This window comes from Vombatus ursinus, unplaced genomic scaffold, assembly GCF_900497805.2.
Source record: "Vombatus ursinus unplaced genomic scaffold, bare-nosed wombat genome assembly UNPS02004533.1, whole genome shotgun sequence".
NCBI classification, from domain to species: domain Eukaryota; kingdom Metazoa; phylum Chordata; class Mammalia; order Diprotodontia; family Vombatidae; genus Vombatus; species Vombatus ursinus.
The window spans coordinates 826,304-832,511 of NW_020944311.1; positions in this window are offsets into that span (position 1 = coordinate 826,304).

Below are 6,208 nucleotides of genomic sequence, written 5' to 3' on the forward strand. Positions count from 1 at the left end.
ACACACACACACACACACACACACACACACACACACACACACACACATATACACACATAAACTCTAGCTCTGCTCATTGGCATTTGGGGTTTTTTGTTGTTGCTGTTGTCGTTTAAAGCTTACTCTCCTTAGGGTAAACTGGCAAATTGACCTTTTTGCTTAAATAGCAAGGGAACATTCTTTTGGTTCTACTTGGCTGCAGCTGGAATCCACGAAAATATTTTTATGAATCTATAAAATACTATATGGATACATTGTTTTAGTTATATCGAAGATATCTGAGTATGACTCTAGCCAAGAAGAATGGCTATTCATGTTTTCATTTAGACGGTCCACAGCGACACTGAAATTCCTCGGAAGTATTTCTTTTCTCTTTTTCATTTAAAAAAAAAAAAAGGTTTTACTAGAGCCTTTCATTTTTTATAGCATAGTCATTTCCTGATATACTTCCCCCCTCCTCACAGAACTGGTTCTTGTAACAAAGAAAAGCAGTTCAATAAAACTGATTCCCAAAGTGACTGAAGATGTGACATTCTGCACCCCTAGCCCCCCACCTCTCAAAAGGACAAAAATATATGGGAATGCAACTGAGCATCACAAGGTATGTGACTATTCCTTGCCTTTTAACAAATTGTTTTTATTTACATGACTGTAATCAATGTCTATGATGTTGTGGCTGGATAAAGGCCCAGCTCTGCCTCTCTGCCTGACCTCTTCTATAGGATCCCATCCCTCAATACCTGGGAGCTTCTAGACTTGGAATTTTCCAAGCTAAAAACCCAGTGTCTCCCTGCCTGTGACCTTAAGGCCAAGAAACCAATCACCTCCCCCTAAACAGGAGACTTCCCCTCTCTGCCTCTGATCCTAAAAGTAGCTTGGACATTCGATTAACTGAGTCAGGCTCTCCCCTAAAGGAGAGCCGTGTAGCATCAGGGAGGCCTTCTTCCTGCCTTGGTCTAGAGCCTGTGGAGCATGAGGTTGTCTGGAGACATCCCTGCGGGTGGCCCTTCCCAGGACCCTTTTGGAGGTATCAGCCCTAACCCCATTGTGAGAGGATCATGAGGTCGCTTGACTTTGGAGGCTCTGAATAAAAGGAGGTCAGCAGCTGCCAGATTCACCTTGGCATCCCTGCCCTCAAATTCAAAGGCCTGTTGCTTTGAGCATTGTTCAATGGCTCCTTGAATGCTTCTACTAGGCCCCTTTTAGGCCAAGGAACATCCCCTGCCACCTGTTCCCTGGGGTCTGCCCACTTCTCACTCTGCAACAGCATCCTATCTCATCGTGAGCTGAATCATTCTCTAACCGAGGGGCATCCACTTCCTTTTTTTTTTTTTTTGGCTACCACAATAGCTCTGAATATTTTGATTTATATATGTAGAACTTCTCTTTCTGTCTGTGACCTCCCAGGCCATATTCCCAACAGTTGACGGGTCAAAATCAGGGGCGGGGGGGGGGGAACAGTCCTTTTTTCCCCACATAATTCCACATTATTTTCCAGACCAGCTAGGCCAATTCACAGCTCCACTGGCAATGTATTAGTGACTCTGTTTCTCATGACACTGCTTTTTAAAATGCCTTTGCAGATTGTTTTTCTAAAATGAAAAGGATGGGGTTTTTTCAGAGTATGCATTTTTCCATTTTTGAGTGATGGAACCTTGCCTTGTTCTTTTCTATTCAAATAGGGTCAAAGCCCTGAGCTGCCTCACAAGACTCAGAGACTCATAGAATAGGTGGGGACCTTGAAGACATCAGGGCCATGTCCCTTCTCTTCCTGGAGGCCAGAAATGTCTGCTGTGATGGCTCAGTTTTTCAAATTCTTTTGATATAGGAAGATAAGAAAAGCCCCACTGCTATGAGTGAGCCCAGGGATGAATCAGCCAGGGGAGCTTGAATGAGTGTCCAGGAAACAGCAGGCAGGCCAATGGCTCTCAGCCCCCACCCTGGGGGACCTGGGGCAGCTATCAGAAGGGCACCCCAAGAGAAGAACAACTCACTCTAGGCTGTGGCCTAATCCAAGCTGGCAGTGAGATGGGGGAGGAAGGCTTACTCCCAAGACATCACCCCCTCCACAGCAGCCTGGCACCTGTTTGTACAGGACACCCTGTATTACTAGCCTAAAGCAAGTCTTAGAGAAAGGAGGTGTCTTGGCCAGGGTCACATTGTTAGGAAGTGCTACAGGCTAGATTCCAACTCAGGTCTTCTGTCTCTGAAGTCAAATACCCCTTCCACTACCCCCATGAGATCTTAAAGAAGAGGGAACTGAATCAACCTTCACCAAAAAAGGCACAAGTGAATCTGCTTCAGGCAAGTGGCCCAGGACACAGCATCTGGTTTGAACGTTTCTGAGCTAGAGGCATCACAGCTGCCTGGAGGATGAGGAAAGGAGACAAGTGAAACATAAGAGGCCTTGAAACCAAGGGGGCAAGGATCTTGAGAAGCCAGAGAAGGCTAGCTCATGCAGGGAATCAAGGGACAGGATAGGCCCAGCAAGGGAGGAGGTCGTCACAGTGCCCTCATGGGATGGTCATAAGCCAGAAGCAGGAAATCTGGGGAGACCAACCAGGAAAGTACCTTCAGCCTACTGAGAACACCTCCTTGGCCAAACCATGTGGCTCTCGGCCAGCATCTCGCTGTCCAGCTCTTGGAACAGCCACTAAAAAGTCATTTGATCGATCACACACACACTCCCTTGGATAGCCCGGTCTCCCTGCTGCTGTCTTAGCTCAACTGATAAATTGAACAATAGTCAACAGAGGAAGCTCTCGGCTTCTCAGAGCTCTTGCACTTGCAAACACTAGGAACTTCAGCTTTTCCTCTTGGCCGCATCTGGGATTTCACTGATGGAGGGACCCCCAGGAAGGAGCACATGGGACCAAGGCACACTGCCACCTGGTCTACAGCTTAGCATCTTGGGCACTGAGAGGGGAAGCCTGGCAGGCCTGGAACTCAAGTCTTTCTGACTCTGAGCCCAGTTTTCCATCGATCGGCAACAAGGCCTCTCCTTGTAGTTTAAAAAAAACCCCTTAAGAATCCTAAAAGAGGGTTATGTACTTATTCCAGAAACAAGGCTCATCCATTCACTCAATAAGCATTTATTAACCAACTTCTGTGTTCCCGGCTCGACACCAGGTGCTGAAGATACAAACACAAAGACAAAACAAGACGGCTTCGTTCTATGGGAGAAACAATACATGTGCAGAGAACTATATGCAGAGAAAATTTTAAAAACCAACCCGAGGACAAACACAAACTATACACAAAGTAAATCCAAAGTGATACTAGGAAGAATATACTAACAACTGGGTGGGGGAGGTACCAGGGTGCAGATATCAAGGAAGGTCTTAGGTAGGAAGTGGTGCTTGAGATAGCCTTGAAGCAAGGGATTCTAAGAGGTAGAGGTGATGAGAGGGTGCATTCCAAGCATGGGGAACTGCCAAGGCAAACACATGGTGAGGGGAGATGGCCTTCTCTCTGTAAGGAATAGCAAGTAGGTCAGCATGGAGAGAATATAAACATGCAGTAAGTTTGGAAAGGACAGCCATGGCCATGTTTTGAAGGGATTTAAATACCAAAGGAGTTTGCGTTTGTTCCTGAAGGTCAGAGGGAAGAGAATGACCTGGTCACACTTGTGCTTTGGGGCGCAGAAGGGAGAAGTTGGACCCTTGCACAGACCTAATAGCCTCAGCCAGACTGGTAGCCCTCAAAGGCAACTGAGAATGGAACCAATCAGGTGATCGAGCTTAAATGAGAAAGAACAGCAGAGCCCCTTCTCTCCTGGGATAGATTGGGAAAATAGGGGGGGAGGTCTAATCCAAATCTCTCCAGACCCTGATAATAATTGTACATACCATACTAAGAAGTAGGAGCTTACTTCCCTTAACCCTCATATGATTTAGGAGGAGATCTATGTGTGAGGCATAGAGATTTTGCAACTTGTTCTGAGTGGACCCAGACAGGAGGTAAATATCTCAGGTTGGATTTGAAGCAAAGTCTTGGAACTGCCAAACCCTGAGCACCAGCACCACAGGGAAAGGCAAGAGCTAGACAATCCTTTGTAGAATTTAAAAGAAAAAAGGTCAATCCACCAAATGCCCCGAATATCGGCCAATTCAAATTCTAATATGGTAGATGTATAGGAAGGGAAGCTAGGTGGCAGAGTGGATAGAGTGCTGGGCTTGGAGTCTGGAAGACCCAAGTCCAAATTCAGCCTCAGACACTCTTTAGCTGTGTGACCCTGAGCAAGTCACTTAATCCTGTTGGCCTCAGTTTCCTCATCTGTAAAACAAGCTGGAGGAGGAAATGGCAAACCACTCCAGAATCTTTGCTAAGAAAACCCCAAATGGGGCCACAGAGAGTCAGTGACAACTGAAAGGACCAAACAACAACAAATACAGAGGAATAGAGAAGCACATTGTTCCAATAGTCAAAGTGCTAGTTTTGCTTTCCCCCAAATTTAGGTTCAAATCCCACTTCTTACCATTATAGCTTTGGGACTCACCTCTACATGCCTCAGGCAAATCCCTAGAATTTAACTAGTAAATCCTGCACTAGAGGCTGTAATCTAGTTTATGGGAGGGAGTTCTCACACTAGGAGTGCCCCTTGCTGAAGAATGCCAAGATCCTGCAAGTATATGCATAGTATTTAATACCCAAGAAATCCGACTTCCTTTTTTTTAATTAATTTATTTTGATTTATCAACAATCACTTCCATATGCTTTTGAGTTTTAAACTTTTCTCCCCCTCCCTCCCACTTCCCTCCCCAAGACGGTGCACAATCTGATATAGGCTATACATATACATTCCTATTAAACACATTTTCACATTAGTGATGTTGTTAAGTAAGAATTAGAACCAATAGGAGGAACCACCAGAAAGAGGAAACAAAATACAACAGAAGAAAAAAAATAGGAAATACTATGCTTCGATCTGCATTCAAACTCCATAGTTCATTCTTTGGATGTGGGTAGCATTTTCCATCATGAGGCCTTTGGAGACGTCTTAGATCCTTGTATTGCTGAGAAGGGTTAAGTTTATCAATATTAGTCATCGCACAACGTGGCTGGTACTGTGTACAACGTTCTCCTGGTTCTGTTCACTTCACTCAGCATCAGACCATACAAGTCTTTCCAGGTTTTTCTGAAGTCTGCCTGCTCATCATTTCTTATAGCACAATAGTATTTCATTACATTCATATACCACAACTTGTTCAGCCATTCCCCAATGGATGGGCATCCCCTCAATTTCCAATTCTTGGCCACCACAGAAAGAGCTGCTATAAATATTTTTGTACATGTGGGTCCTTTTCCCATTTGTATGATCTCCTTGGGATATAGCCCTAGAAGTGCTATTGCTGGGTCAAAGGGTATGCACATTTTTATAGCCCTTTGGACATAGTTCCAAATTGCTCTCCAAAATGGAGAAATCCAAATTTCCCACTGAACGTGGTGAAGGAAACTGAACATTTAGAAAACCACCATTTGAAACATCAGCAGTTGGAGCAAGCGGATAATTGGTCTAAGGAAAGCCAAAGAGAAGCGCAAGCCTCTTACAGCAATGTTCAGGATGGCTATCAGTCAGGCCATTAGGAAAATGTCCAACAGAAACTTAAAGTCTCAAGTGGCTGCCAGGCTGGAGGTGCTTAAGCACCACCAGCAGAGTCTTCCAAGGCAGCATCTGACTGACCTAAATTCACATCCCAGACAGCCCACAGTGGTTAAGATCCCCAACCATTAATCCATTAATACAAGGCCTGGAAAAAGGATGGTGGGATGAGGGCCATGAAAGCCTATTCAAATTAAGGTCCCATTAACCATGCTCATAGCAGTTTCTCTAGCGCTAATGCCTACTGACAAACAAGATAACATCTGTCCCCCGAGAAATCCCAGCCCAGACACCAGGGGCACATTAGGCTGCTGCCTTCGACTTCAGAAGGGAGGTTCCATCTATTGCCGGGCTCTTTGGCTCAATTTATGCTTGCTCGGGGCAGACATTCTAGAGTGCTTTCACAACTGGCATCAGCTCAAATAAATGACTGTGTAATATCTTTTAATACTCCTCTAGGCTCGGCATTTCCTTCTCAAGTGACTCCTTTTCTACAAGTCATCATCATCATGCCAGTAAAGGTGTGATTAACCCCAGTTAGTAGGCTCGAGCAGAGCTCAGCCGCATCCTCAGCTGGCCTCCCCAGTGGGGGAGATAGCACAGGCT